General features: G+C 37.6%; 1 protein-coding gene across 6 annotated transcripts in view; it reads left to right on the plus strand.

The window, feature by feature from the left end:
• MARCHF1 (membrane associated ring-CH-type finger 1) overlaps positions 1–15983 on the plus strand; it is a 222755-nt gene that overhangs the window by 64193 nt on the left and 142579 nt on the right. For all 6 annotated transcript variants that reach the window (XM_063156268.1, XM_063156269.1, XM_063156270.1 and 3 more), the window contains exon 2: positions 8972–9050. The gene's annotated coding sequence lies outside the window, so the exon portion shown is untranslated. The remainder of the gene's footprint in view (positions 1–8971; positions 9051–15983) is intronic.

Below are 15983 nucleotides of genomic sequence, written 5' to 3' on the forward strand. Positions count from 1 at the left end.
GTAGTGACAGGGAAAGCATGACCTTTAATCCTCTCTTGTGTCATCCCTGTCATTAAATATACATGGGGTGAAATCTTTGCTCTAGTGAAGGTTATGGCAGTTTTGCTGTTAACTTCAGTGAAGTCAGGGCTTTACAAGTTGTGTATTATAGGGAAAAAGAGAAGGTTTACATTCAGGTAACTCATGAAGTTTATTTTTTTAAGTTCTGTTGAATGCAACTATGAGTTCATTTTGCAATTTTTGTGGTCTCTTAAAAGTAGTACTGCAGTCTTTCTTTACCCTATACAGCCATAGCCTTGCCATTCTTTCTTGTTGCTTGTTACAAGAAGGGCTATGGCAGGATATGAAGCTAGAATGCAGAAATAAAATGCCATTATGGATAATTTTCTCTTATTAGGGGATATGCTCCCCTTCCCCAACCCAAATATGCACACTCTTGCCATGGCAGATATCCTAGCTTTGAATCATGTTTGATTCTAATATAATGCAGAAGCAGGTGGAATTTGAGCAATCAGCAAAGGATGAACTAACAGTAAAATAGCTGAGGAGGCAATGAAAATTTTCAGTTAAGGAACATGGTATTCAGTACAAAGACTCAAGGAATTTATTTTTAAATTAATGGTTAGTGGAATAGATTCCTATACTTTCAAAATCCAGCTGTGGAGTATATACCAATTGCTTGCAAAAAATGTGCCTCCTCCTGGTTACCAAGTGTACCTTCCTGTAATCAGGATTCAAGCAAACAGTTGACAGTGTCATTAGTTTAGTTTATCTGTAACCAGTGTCAGGACTGAGCTGGCATTTGAAGTTGTTTAGTGCTGTTGTGACTAGAAACAACATACAAATAGAATGCAGGGTAGAGCTTATCCTAGTCCTCTGAACTATCTAGTTTGAGGAAGTAGTTTGTAATTCCTGGTGGTAACCTAGTTTTAAAATTAATTTTGAATTTATCTTTTGATGTCCTTTTAATCTTTTGGTTTCTTTTGCTGTTGTGTATAAAGCATAGATATGCAGAAATTGCTTTTAAAAGAAATGCTTGTCACCAACAATCTTTTTCTTAATCACAATTTTTTTTTCATCTTTGGCTTTGATTATGGTAGTATTGAATCCCAGATTGAAACCAGCTAATGGATTTTGCAGAGAAAAAGCGTAGTTACTATGGCTACACAGCACCCTGAAAGCTTAAAAGGACAAAGCATAAATGAACACGGTCCTGGCTGCTTAGCCGTTTGCAGAATAGATTGTAATAACTTAAAGTCTTTATTATAGCTTTTCAGATTTTCAGAAAAAGCAGGATGTTAGTCCTCTAAGAATTTCTATTTTATTTTTAGATTAAATCATAACTTTTGAAGTAGCATATTTGAAAAAAATTTTTGAAAATATGCTCTGTTTGTAGCCAGTTCATCTCACATGTATCACAGGCTGTAGCATGTGATGCAATTTACTATTACAAGTCATGTCATCACTGATCTTTTTACCATGGTATTTTAAAATTAGTCAAAATTGAATCCTCCTATGGACAGGTAAACACAAAGTATGTGTGGTTTGATGAAAACTTAATGTTCTTTTTATAACTTTCACTGTAATTTTGGCTGAAACATTTTTAACTTTGATTTTCCTACAAACCAAGAAAACCAACCTACGTATTCAAGAGAAACACTTTGAATACAGTGAAGAATAATAAAACACATTCATGGTTAGGCTTATACAATTAGGGATTGAATTAGCAGTTTTTAGGATGACCCTAGTGACTGATGGAATCAGTTCTACTACCTGTCTTTGCTTGGAAAATAAAATGCATTAGAATCATAAACATGTCACTCATTAATCCACAGGCTTATTTCAATGGCCAGTTAAAAATGCAGAATAAAAGTTTTTAGAGTGGAATGATAAAATGCATCTATTGTTCATGTCTGTACACAGATAATTTTAGGCCTTGTACTTTGGCTATGGGTCGTAAACCACAGGAAAGGTAGCAGCTGAGCATACAGGTGGTTTTGTAGAGGCATATTGATCTGCTCTTATTTGCAGGCAGAGGGCTCTTGTATTTGTATTTTGGTTTTTCCCTCCAGCATTATTTGCGTATATTCATAAAGTGGACTGACTTGGTGCATGCACAACAGACTGCTGAGTTCTACTCCTTTTGTAGATCTGCCCTGTGCTCTGTAGAAATGCCATGTTTTGCTTCCTTAGTCCATGGTGTTATTTACGCCTAAAGCATGTAGAGAAGCCTTTCAAACTAAAAATAGCAGAATCATTGTACAGAATTTCACCATAGAGACCAGAAATGTAGACTAATCTGCAAAACATGTTTGGGCCAAATTCCAAGGTGAGCAGATGAGTGTGCCTGGAAAACCCAAGAATAACCCAAGGAAATTTTAGGGAAAGGTAGGGTGATTTCATCCCAGCTGGCAACTGAGTGTCAGGCAGCCACTCACCCACTCCCTGCCTCTACCCTCCAGTGGGGAGGAGAATCAGGTAAAAAAAGTAGGGTTTATGGATTAAGGGTTTGTGAGTTTAATAATTGAAACAAAATAAAATATAAATAATCCTAATTATACTATTAGAAATGAAAAGGAGGGGGAGGACTGATTCTATGATGAAAACCCAAGAGAAACAAGAAATGCACAATACAACTTCTCACCCCTGGCTCGTGGATGCCCAGCCCTTCTGAAAGTAGTGATCAGCCCCTTCCAGCCAGCTTCCCCCAGTTTATATACTGGGTGTGACATTGTGGGATATGGAATTTCCCTTTGGCCAGTTGGGGTCAGCTGTCCCAGCTGTGCTCCCGTGGCTTCACGTGCCACCTCCTCACTGGCAGAGCCTGAGAAGTCCCGAATTTGGGGTAAGCACTGCTGGGCAGCAACCAAAACCAGGAGTGTGATAGGAACATTATCCCTGCATTGAACCCAGAGCACAGCACTGTGCCAGCTGCTAAGGACACTGTTAACTTTATCCCAGCCATAACCAGGACAGGAGGGGATGCTGATGGAAAATTATTGTGGGAATTTAATCCTGTTGTTTGCTGTGGATCTGAGACTGCTCAATTGTAGTAGTTCTTGAAGTAGCTCTAGGCTCTAAACTAAAGTGTTGTGTAGGAATGGCCCAGAAGGTCTGATTATTTTTCAGACTTCCACAGGATATGTTCCTAGCTGATCTTCGTTTTGGTCAGACAAATCTAAAATAAAAGATATGAGACTTAGAATTTCAGTAGGCCAGTTTTCCTAAGTCTGAACATTTCTTCTTTAATGTGCAGCTTGAACAATGCCTCTGTTGCAATTTCATCCAGAATGAGTGTGCTTAGGACTTGGGTGATATTTACTGAAGAGTTTGGGATTTTTTGATGCTTACTTCAAGAGAGTTTTTCAGAAGAACTTCACTTAAAAATGTATGTTTCTTGCATGTCTTAATTCAGGGAGAATGGGTTCTCAAGACAGAATCTCAGGTAAAGTAGGAGTTACTTTCATGAAATCTGTGTTATTGGTTTATCTTGAATGAAAATGTGTGGATGAATTTTCCTCTTATTTACATTTCTTTGGTCATTATAAATATGAGGATGTAAAAATTAGAGGGGCTGGCTAGTAATATTTTCTAGGTGATGATATCTATCAGAAGTTGTCCCACAGTAAGCAGCCATTGTGGTCTTTTTATTCCAAAACTTACATTTCAACATATTATTTCCTTATTCTTAAAACTTTTGCAGGATTTGTTTTGCTACATGCAACATAATGATTTTGAAATTTTAATTATACAAAGACTACCATCATATTGACAGGGTTTTAAAGTAACCTCTCTCTCCCACCTTGCTTTAGATCATTTAAATGTAATGCTCTTGAAAAATTAAATTATTAAAACAATAAAATAAAAAATAAATGCCTGGAGAGAGGAGCTTATTCATGGGTCTTTATTTCATTCATGTGGATTTTTTTTTTTTGCTTGAAGAAATACTCCATTTATTGTTTACTTAAATACTGCAGAAAAATATGCTGTTTGAAATTCAGGAGTGGATCAGTTGGAAGGGCTTTGACAGAAGACTGAGACTGTGTGATATTTGGTGTTGCCATGGGAAACTGCTTTGCAAGAACATTTGCAGAGCAGATGGACCAAGATAAATAAAACAGATACAGGTATTGAATAGAGATTGTTTAATGCTCTGTGAAAAAATAGGAAAACAGGAACTTAAATCTATATAACAGAGTTCTTTGATTTGCTCTTTTTTAATGGGTGGGCTGTTTGATAGAAGTAGTACCACAGTGAAAGTTTCCTATAAATTTTGTTTCCAAGAAATCAAAGAAAATGCCAGGTTTATCTGCCTCATCTGTATAATGCAAAATCTGTGGTGTCCTTACTTTTGCCATAATCTACTGCTGTTTGGGGCTAGTCTCTGAAGTTACATTTAAGTACACAAACACTATGAAATGAAAAATCTTTGTATTTAAGATGTTATAATTTTGTTAGCTTCGCATGCTGTTGGCTACTGGCAGCTCTTCTATAACCTTAAAAACCAGCTTTTATCCTTGATTTCAGAAATAAAAAAAGATAAGACTCATACTCTGTTTAAGAGCTAGAATGTCTTTGTAAACATGTTTGGTTACACACGAGTTTGTTTCCATAGCAACATGAACACAAAAGATGCCCATATGACTATCTACATATAGCATGCCTTTTTATGAGTACCTGTGTGCAGAAATACACTGTATTTCTGTTTAACTTGTATTCTTTGTTTTGCCTGGCGACAAATAAAATAGGTACATGCTGTTTATCTTTTTCTCTAAGGAGACAGGTCATTAGAAAATTTAAAATATAATTTGAAATAATATCTTTTCAACAACTCAAATTCAAACTTGCATAAAGAAAAAGCTTATGGAAAAATAAAAGCTTTGTCTGATCCCTTGAAGATGTGTGATTTCAATTGCTAAAGTTTTTTTTTCCTTGGAGTAATATGTTGATTATTAGATATTTCTTTGGATTTTCTAGTCTAATTGTGCTTCTGTTCTTCATGACTTACAAAACTTATTCCACAGGTTGATGTCTCCACATGAGTGGAACAATTCTTTGGGAGATGTTGTCGTCAACCTGTTATTGCTCCCATAGGTGTTGATGTTTGCATTTAGTATAAAATGCCATGAAATTCTATTCCACTGAACACCATGCAGGTGATTCACATTTTTAGAGTGCATGTTAGCCAACGATTTTGAGTGGTCAGAGCAAGGTTTGTTTGCTTTTCAGTATATCTTTCCATTAGGAAAGGAAACACATTTGATACATTTGTCATTAGTAAGTTTTAAATATCGGATGCGAATACCTATCTGAAGTTCTACGTTTATTTATGTTCTGCTTTCTCATGGGAAACTAGAAGTGTTAGCAGCAGAAATTATTGAGAAAATTTTTTATCTTTAACAATGACAGACTCACAGAATTTTTAGGGTTGAAGGCAACCTCTGGAGATGATCTGGTCCAACCCCTGTGCCAAGGCAGAGTCAGCTAGAGCAGCTTACACAGGCACACATCCAGCTGGGCTTTGAATATCTACAGACAGAGAGACAATTAATTGGATCAGAGTATCTGAGTTTCTCCTGTTGCTTTTAATCTATGGTTTTAAAATCCTGCCATTGATATTCAGGAGTCCAAGAGACATGTTGACATTCATTAACGTCACGGTTCCTATATATTTCTAACTTTCAGCTATAACCTTTTAAAGCCTTTCACACTAGCTGTATTGTACTAGTATTGTACTGCAGCTAGTGTATTTACACTAGCTAATTGCACATTTTTTCCCCCTTTCATTGTGGAGAAGAGATTTCATGGGTGATTAATTTAACCTCTTTTCAATTTATTTTAAGCAGAGACCAGTTAAATAAATCGCTTTCCAGAATCATAGAATTGTTGTGGTTGGAAGAGACCTCTGGAGACTGTCTAGCCCTTTGGTCAGATCAGGGTCATGGGGTCACCTAGCACACACTGCCCAGGACTGTGCCCAGTGGGGTTTTGAATAGCTGCAAGGATGGAGATGCATCTTGGCCCTCCTGTGCCATTGGTTGACCACCCCCATGGAAAAAAAAAATCATTATGTTTAAATGGGATATCTTGTGTTTAATTTGTGCCTGTTGCCTCTTGTCCTTTCACTTGCTACCACTGAGAAAAGTTCTGCCCTCCTTCTTCTGCCACTGATCAGGTGTCTATAAGCATAGGACAGATCCCATTGAGCCTTCTCTTCTCAAGGCCCCCACCTCTCACAGCCTCTCCTCATACAAAAAGTGCTGCAATCCTTTACTTACCTCCATAAACTTTAGTTGACCTTGCTGCAGTAACTCTTTGTCTCTCTTGGGCCCAGTTCTGGGCAGCCCACTGCAGCATTCAGGATGGCTCAGCAGTGCTGAGCAGAGAGGAGGGATGTCCTCCCTCAGTGTGCTGGTGATGCTCTTCCTTGTGCACCGAGGGTTGCTGTGGAGCTTCTTTGCTGCAAGGGCACTGCTGCCTCATGGCCAGCTTGTTGTCCCTCGGGTTCTTTTCTGCCAACATGCCTGGGATTATTCCTGCCAAGTGCAGCACTTCACCTTTTCCCTGTATTGAACTTCATGAGGTCGCTGATGGCCCATTTCTCAGCCTGTCAAGGTTTTACTGAATGCCAGGACAACCTGGCACGTATAAGCCACTCTTAGTTTTGTAGTATCCATGCCTCTGTCTCAACTTGTGAGTTATTGATGAGTTGCTGAGCAGTATTGGCTTTTGTATTGACACTTGGTGTGTGCCTTTGATGACTGGCCTCTAGTGAACGTGGTGCTACTGATCCACAACCTTTTTTGGCCAGCAGTTCAGTCACTTTTCTGTTTGCCTTACTCTCCATTCGTCTGTTTTGTGTTTCATCAGTTTTTCAGGAGGAAGACAATGCCAGGCTGTGACAGAAACATTATTAAAGCCAAGATAAGCAATGTTCAGTGTTCTGTCCTTGTCCACTGGGTCAGCCTGCTCATTGTGAAAGGCTATCAGGTTGGTCAGGTACAATTTCCCCTCCATGTATTCATGTCTACCATGTCCAGATAAATTCTTATTCCTCCTTTGTATGGCAATAGCTTTTAGGTTTATTTTTTCCATTCCTTTGCTAGGAGTTGAGGTGAGGCTGAGACTGAATTCTTGAAAGCAGAGGTGATATTTATTCTCTTCAAGTCCTGAGATTTTCCTCCCCTCACCTTGATCTCTGTTATCCTTTTTGATCTTTCATTATTTGAGTGCTCTCACAATGACATCAGCCAACCCTCAATATGTGTGGTCCATCTCATTATGGCCTGTGGATCTGTGTGTGTCCAGTTGGTTTAAATGCTTCCTAACCTGTCTCTCCTCCGCTGAGAGGAAATCTGCCTTCCTTTAGGCTTTCCTATGGTTTTCAGGGACCTGAGATAGCTGAGGGATGGTTTTATCAGTGAAGAGTGGGATGAACAGGGCATTCAGTGTATTGGCCTTCTTTATAACTTTTGTGACAGTCTCTATCAGGAGATATCTTTTTATTATATCTTGTGATGGGGAGACCATTGCCCATAGCCTTCCTTATGCTGCACAGCAGCAGCTGAAACGTTTACTTTTCAAGTTTATGTGAGCTGTCTACCCATGTCTGTGATCCCAGTAAAGTTGTAATTCTCCAACTACATGCAGACCTCTTAGTTTGTCCTGTTTGCTCTGCTGTGTGCATTAGCAAACAGGCTATTTGAAGAGAAAAAAGTATGTTTTTTTCCCAAAAAAGATAGAATACCGTTACCATAATTCTGCCTGGAAGGCATTTCCCTATCTGCATGTACACAGTTGGGGTGGGACCCCTACAGCCCTGGTTTTTTGCTTACAAATTTCTTCCTGTTGACATTACCCCATACTCTTTGCTTGCCAGCCTGGTCCTTTACTTTTTCTCTTGATTGTTTCTAGTTTGAATTCTCATTACTGGGTTGGCCAGCCTGTTGTCAAAATGTTTTTCTCCACTTATGTGGACAGCATCTCTGCTAAGCCATCCTCTGTCCTTGTAGAATATCCCGTGTTTGTTAAAAATCTAAAACCCTGTAGCCCACACTGACCGCGCAACAAATTCTTACGGGATCTGTTACTTCCTTTTTCATCCTTCTGTCTTTCTGGAAGGATTGAGGGGAAAACTGCCTGGAGTCTCCATGGACTTGACCCCAACCCCCCATACAATTAGCAGCATAATCAATGCTCAGTGCTTTCTTCATTGCCTCTGGTGTCACCTTCGGTGCTTGTATGGAAGAGCAGCAGAGGGTCATAGTCTGCAGCAGCCTTCTGCAGTGTCCTGACCTGAGTTTCCAGCAGGCTGCAAACCTCCCCAAGCAGCAGCTTGTGGGACTCACCTCCCCCCAGCAGGGAGCTTCCTGCTGCCAATGCCCACCAGAGGTGCCTCTGCACCTCCATTCTTGTGCTGGCTTGAGTCCCTTGCAGGACAGAGCTTCTATTTGCTGTTCTTATGAGATAACTATTTCAGTTAGGTGTTTTATGTATTTTATTCTTTGCTCTGTGAACAAATATGTATAAAAACATTGCTGGAGAACTAATCACACATTTTGGCTTTTTTTGGGTTTGTTTTATTAGGCCATGTTTATTTTTGAATGTTACCCTGCCAATGCCATATGGGTTAGCTGGCTATGTATGCAAAGGCTTTTTGTACCAGTGTGATGAATAGAAGAAAGATCATGTGTGGTTTCCCTGTGCTCAGGAAGGTCAAGGAGTAATCTCAAATCAGTCAGAAAGTCTACAAAAAGATAATGGATATCAGTGTCTGGTACAGGATTTGATGAAAATTATTTAAGATTACCTTTCAAGTCCAGAATTTTTACTTTAGGTTATGCCTTTTGGAAGACACCAGCCCACAAAGTTTTCCCAAACCTTGCTTTGTAACCTGTTTTAAGGCAATGAAATAGATGCTATCTTAACATTGCAACTGGTTTCATGTGGGTCTTGTTTCTGTTTCTTCTAGGAAATGAACCCAGGAAGTAATGTGAAAGGTCATGTGAAGCTCTGTCACAGCAGAAATTTTCTAAAAGATTGCTTTACCTGTAAGTTCTTCTTTTCTGATGTTAAATGTTAAGTTATATCATACTGTGGTGGGAAAAGACAACTTTATTTTGGCATTTTGACTTGCAGCTTAATTGTGAAGAAAACCTTTCCAAGTGCATTGTGTGGTAACATGTGCTATTATTCACTTTCTGTATTTTAGTAAAGCCCAAACAAACATTTTTTCCTCTAAGTAAATAACTAAACCTCACATTTTCCATAAAACCTGTTAAGGTTTAGAATCCAATGAGCAAGATTTTCATGCTGTTTCATTACAGATTTTGCATCCACTGTGATGCATTCTAAACTGCAATTACTTGCTTTTCAGGAACTATTTTAAAAGCAAAGGGTAAAAATTACTCAAACTTGTATGAGAGTGTGAAACTACCACTGAAAGTTCTTTGCAAAGATTTCATGTGAAGGTGCCTGCTGTGACTGAGACATCTTCGGGATTCAGAGTTATTAAATTATATGATAGTGCTCTTTACAATTGTGTCACTTGTGGCAAAGAATTTTCTTCAAGCTAAAATGAACTCATTTAATTTTGTATATATCTCACAAGAAACTCCACCTACAAATTTAAACTGTGGCTTTCATCCTAAGTCTAATTGTCTACATCAAAATATTTAAATTGGGAGTTATGAACTTGCCCTCTTAGCAAAATGGCAAGAAAAATATTAAACGATCCATTTTACACAAGGAACCAAAAACATCAGGCTTGGTTTTGGCAGATTCACGTGGGTGGTGTCAGAGCTTAGAATACAGAAGTTCTTAGTCCCTGTCAAAAGGTATAATTTGAAAATATGTAAATATGCCAAAAAAGTATACCCTGAAGGAGATTGAGAGTTTGCAAGCTGCAATTTTAGCAATATGTTGATTTTTTTTCCCTTTTGTATGTAATTATCATAGTTGAACTATGCATCACCTAGATAGCAAGTTCTTGAAAATTATAACGGGGAAAGCATTACTAAAAATGTTTCAAAACTGATAGTAGGTGTTTAATCCTTTAAAAATAATAATTTCAGAATTTTTTTGTTACCTAGCACTCTATTTTAAAGTAGCAACATTCTATTTAAAGTAACAATGCTCTATTTAAAGTAGCAACGTCTCTACAAGGGCAGCAAAGATAATTTAGTTTGACATAAAATCTTCAACCAAACAAAAACTTGCAAACAATAGCCCTCCACATTTCAAGCTCCTTACGAAGTTTCAAAAAACCTGCTAATATTTATTTGACTTTCTTAAAAATGTGCTTCTTGTCTCAGTATTTCTTTACTGCTCTGATATAACTAGAGACAACCATAAAGTAAGTACCAATACAAGCAAATCTGTTAGAAATTAAAATCGTAATTCTGCAGTTGTGAAGTAGAAACGGAATGTTATTGTCTTTATTATATAAATATTTACAAAGTACTGATGCAACTTCAGCAATTGTCCTGTGTTATCCGAAGTGCATTAAAATTACTCCAACATTGGAACATTTCTTTAGGTTTTGTCAAAGAATCCAGATGGGCTATTTCAGGATAATTGAAGGAGACTTTACAATTAGTCAAGGAAGAGAAAAGAAAAAGTGCTCCTCTGATAATGCTGTCTTAGTAACTGAATTAGTCAGATTTTCAGTATTATTTGAGGTTTAATTACTCAGCAGTAGTCAAGTGGATTTCCCATATCATAACAGTAGCCTTAAAAGAACACAAATGATAAGAGATAAGATTGAGGTAGAATAGGCTAAATTATTTCAGTTTTGTCTTCTTTCAGTTAATTACCCTTGTTATTTTCTTCATATCTCCCTGAGAAATCTTAGTATTTTGTGTGCACATGTGTATGTATGCATGTGGGTGGGTGTGTGTCCATTAGAGATATTTATGTTCAGTGAAGATGAGACAACAGTTGGGACAAAAGTGCTTGGAAGTGACTTGGAAAAATCGTAGGTGAGAACATGGAGAAAAGTCCCTGACAGGATGCAAATGCTGAGTGTTGTATTGCACACTGAGCAATGAAGTACATCTACAGCTTCCCAGACAAAAAATGCATTGTTTGGAATCCTGCAAACATGCTGATTTTAATAGTGTGACTGCACTTGAGGACAAAATAGCAGGAAAATGTATTTTTTCCTGATCTAAAATATTTGAAGCATAGTCTATTACTGTATATAGACAATTCTGAAGTCTGGTTAAAGAGCTGGCAATATCCAATATTATTTCTTACTGTAGACTGCAACTGATTTTGTAATTCACATACTCAGCCGTGGTATTGGTGTAAACAGAAAAAAATAACATAGGGAGGAAAGGGATGTTGTTATTGTTATTATAATTATGAGTACAGGTTGCTACAAGACAGAGGAATCTAGCATTTTTAACCATTACATAGTTCTAACTTATTTGTTTTTTGCTAGAAATAATTCCATACTGCTGATTTTTATATGGATTAGAAGCTTTTCTGTTATACATTTAATGAACCTGCCAATATTCTGAATTAATTAATAAGTATTGTAAGATTGGCTGTCATGATACACAGACAAGCAACAACATAACTCACTGAGATTTGTAGATTGTGACAGCAATTAATTATGATCAGTTTTGTAGTTGTTACATTTTTCTTTCAAAAGGACTTTCCATGTATTATTTCTATTAATATTAGCTGACTAACAAATCATATAGCATCAAACAGCAACATAAAATGGTTTGGATTGAAAGAGACCATAAAGATCATCTCATTCCAGCTTCCACTGGACCAGGTTTCTCAGAGCCCCATCCAACCTGGGCTTGAACACCTCCAGGGATGTGGCAGCCACAGCTTCTCTGTGCAGCCTGTTCCAGTGCCTTCCTAGCTCTGAATAAAGAATTTCTTCCTAACATCCAATCTAAATCTCCCCTCTTTTAGTTTAAAACTCTTCCCACTTGTCTTAACTTTTTACACAAGTGGAAAATGATACTCTTCCTCTCTTTTATAAGCTCCCTTTAAGTACTGAAAAGCCACAAGTAAGTAAATAAGAATCTTTTTCTACCTTCTCCCCTGCAATTGGATTCTTCTATGTTCAGCTAGTCACTATCAAAATAATATTTCAGTCCTGTGCTTAAAAAGATCAAAATGATACCCATCATATGTTCTGTGTAAAATAAGGAGTAGCACATAGTCTACTGCTATATGTTTATAGAAGAACTGGAATTTCTAAATATGAACCACAAGTTCTTAATATGATAGCCATTGACCTTGGCAGAAATGTAAGAGTAGAAATATTCTGTTTGCACAATAAATTATTCCCATTTAGGAAAGGCATTTTTGTTGATGCGCAGCATCAAGTGTTCCTCATTTTCTTTGAATAATTGCCTTTGAGAAGGGAATCTTTGAGAACATAGCTTTTTCTCCTATTCCTCTCATGCTCTCTGGGGGGAAAAAATACATTTGGAATACCTTCTCGTCATTCACAGCTACAGGGTTGGGTCAATTATATGGAGATCCTGGTGAGAGTCCAGTGAAAGTGCAGCAAAAGGAAAGACTAAAAAAACCCAAAAAGACACAACCAAAATCAGTAGTGAGAATTGAAGTACTGTCTATGGAAACTGGTGAACACTAACACAGGCTTTTTTTTGCTGTAGAAAATTCCAATACCCTAAGAGCACATTAATTTTCAAGGAGTGTCATGCACAGCTCTAATTAAAGATTCATTGATCACCAGGGAGTGAATCTTCCCTGCTCTCCCTATGCTAGCCTCTTGTCTTTCTGAACTAAACTTAGATTTGAAATTTAATATCAGGTGTTACCTGGCATATGTTTTCATGTCAGCTTCTGTCACTATATTCAGGGAAATACAAGTTTTATTTGTAGCATTTCTGCATACTATAGGCATCTTCCTGATCATAAGTTTGTACAAACCTAAATTGCAGAGTAAGGAGAATAGAATTATTGCAAAGGTCTTTCATGTTTTGCTTCATTACTTATTATGTAGATTTTTTTTATAAGGGGTATACTGAGGAATATAAATAGATATATCTGAAATGATGACAACAAGAAATACAACAGCTGTCCCTGTTGTTGCTTTTTAATTTGCTGTGCTGAGGTGTAATTTCATGCTTTGTTAAAATCAGACCTATTAACTATGATTTGCTGAAGGTGAAATAAGGGGACAGGCTCCATGAAGTTTCTTTGTTTTAAAAAGTATGTGGTACCTAATATTCACTGAAAGTAGTGGTCAGGGAAAAGTGTCCTGTAAGTTAAATATGTTGACACAGTAAAGAGCATTGATTAAACTAAACCAAAATATTTTATTCTTTACAGTCAGTATACAGTTAATATTTTCTCTAGGCATAAACTTCCTGAATCTCAGGTCACAATGTATGTGTAGATATCAAGATGGTGCTGTAGATATCAGCAGGTGCACAGCATTCATAGTCCTCCAGGCATGGCTTCATTAGCTGCTGAACTAAGGGTAAGCTGGAGAGTTCTCTGAGATGCCTTAAAAATTAAGAGTTTGATGGCTCCTCGTGACCTAAGCAGTGCTAAAGTTGAAAAAGAGCTGATGGGGAAAAAAACACAAACAAAAGAAAAAAAATATTGGAAAGAATTCTCAGGAAGGGAAGATAAGATAGTCTGTTTCAATGAATAAAAAAAATTGAAGTCCAGGGGGAGGGAAGAAAGGAAAATGATACAAGATGTGAGTACCTCTGAACAATAGTTGTTATTTTTGATTGGTTTAAAGTTTTTCAAATTCAGTAGAAGAAACTTATTAGTTTATTTTCAGTGTTGTGCAAATATACATTAATTTTATATATTTTATCATTAGTAAGCTTCTGGGTAATTATGTGTAGGTTTGGAGAATGTATGGGTAAAGTTATAAATGTTTTGATTCCCTCATTTGGCACAGTGTGGGTACAGTATATGCTTCCAAATAGTGTAACAAGATTTGGCTTCTCAGCCTTTCTCAGGACTGAATTTGCATCTATTCTTCTTTATTGTCTTGACCATGCTGCAGAAGTAGCTTGGGAGGGAAGGAATGAGCTTTGGTGTGTAGCCTGTCAATTTTAGCCTGCTTGTTACACTCATTGACTATTACTCCACACTTAGTCCTTTGACAGGAAAGGTTACCTGGGATTGGGAGCCTGTGAATTTTTTTTTCTGAGTGTGCTTGCAAATAATTGTCCTGCCAAGAATAATGCACTTTTATAACGAGATTCTTAATGATACCAGAAAAAGTGCAAAGAAAATTCTTTATGGTGTAATTTAACAATTACACTAGTTTTTGGGTGAGATGTGGTATTATGTTGTATGTCTACATCTCATATTATCTGGCTTCAAGCAGAAAACTTTGTTTCAGCCTCCCAGCAGACAAAAGGTTCAACTCCAGTACCAGTAATTTACAGTGTGGAAGGATTGTGTTGTCATAGAGGTGCAAGGGGGGCATCAGGACCTCCAGAGTGCCCACAGAAGCACACTTCTCTCTGGGGAGCTCCTTTGGGCCCACTGAAAGCAGAGCACTCCTGAGAAACCTCACATTGGTAGAGAAGCAACTTCCATTTATTTCCTTCATGATGGCTAAAAAATGATGACAACAACACTGAGTGTGTGTCTCCCTCCTCTGAAGGCAGGTTTTAGGTGACTGTCTCAGGAAATGTCATTCTGCAGGATTACTCTTGTTTTAGACTACTGATAGAGTTGGAAGGACTGTCATGATTGTGGCCTATGTGTGCCTTCCACAGAGCTAGAGGATAATTATTGATTACTGTAATGAACCAAAGACAGCTCTGTTTTTATGGGCTGATTCATGTGAGAATGGTTTAAGGATTCACTGTTTCCTGGAAAAAAATATGTAAGCTCTTGCCTCTAAACTTGAATGGGAGAGGCAAATTCATACTTCTGTAATTACTTTGATTGCAGTTTCTTGTTGTAGTCTATTTCAGGTAAACCTGCACTGCATGAATCATAAGAAATTGCTAGCTAGAAAACAGTTAAAATGTCAAGAGGTGCTTTTGGTCCTCAATTGACTAGTTTAGCATTAATGTCAGGTCTGGGTAGCTGCAAGATTGAGTTGTTTTTATTTCCTTTTTTAAATCATATGTGCATTGTGTGATCATTGACTTTCAGCTGTGCAGTAATCTCTGATAGCTTGTTTGTGTTTTTTAGATTTTATATGACTTTTGTACCCCCCCACTGTTCAAGATACCCTCTTTGAACAGCTCTTGGTTTGTGGCTGTGTCTGTTAGCAGAAGGTTTATTTAACAGAAGGCAGCCTGAAGAGTGACATTAGAAATTACTGTCAAACAGACAGGAAGGCAGTAGGAATACTGATGTGTTTCTGCTTTTGTGATCAATCAGTGAAAAAGTCTATATTGTAAAAGTAAATAAGCAAGCAAAACTTGTCTGCTTGTGCTGCTATCTGCAGCTTTCTATTGTCTAGGAGCTGGGGGGTATCAGCAGTATCAGCAGCTTGTGGGTTTTTTTTGGTTGAATAGCCCAGGAGTGTACGTAATTTGCATCATACAGAGCTGGATAGAAGATCTTGAGAAAGCAAGGGTTTGTGCACTATTGCTACCTCTCATTACTATTGCATAGGTGTTGCTGCAATCCTTGACCTTTCCATGTTCAATTGTCTTGTTATTAATGATAAAACTGGAAAAACAGTCCTGATAGGTGGTATTTTTTGTGTGTAAATAGCTAAAACTCACAGTTTCAACTCTAGTTAAAGCTAGAATTTCTTAGCGGATACACTCTGCGACATGTCTTGGCCATCTTGTTAGAGGTTGGAGACGTGGCTGGACTAGAGGTGTGTGTGATTTCTCGTGTGTGGGGGTTTCCTGCTGAGCCATCTGGCACTGCACAGGTCAGAGAAGAATGATGAGTATTAATATTGTGTTCATGTGGAAGATACCGTTCCTGGAATGTTTTGCAGAAGTAATTTAAGAATTCCTGCTAAAGTGAAAACTTCCTTTGATAAACTC

The sequence above is a fragment of the Melospiza melodia genome, chromosome 5 (genome assembly GCF_035770615.1).
Source record: "Melospiza melodia melodia isolate bMelMel2 chromosome 5, bMelMel2.pri, whole genome shotgun sequence".
NCBI classification, from domain to species: domain Eukaryota; kingdom Metazoa; phylum Chordata; class Aves; order Passeriformes; family Passerellidae; genus Melospiza; species Melospiza melodia.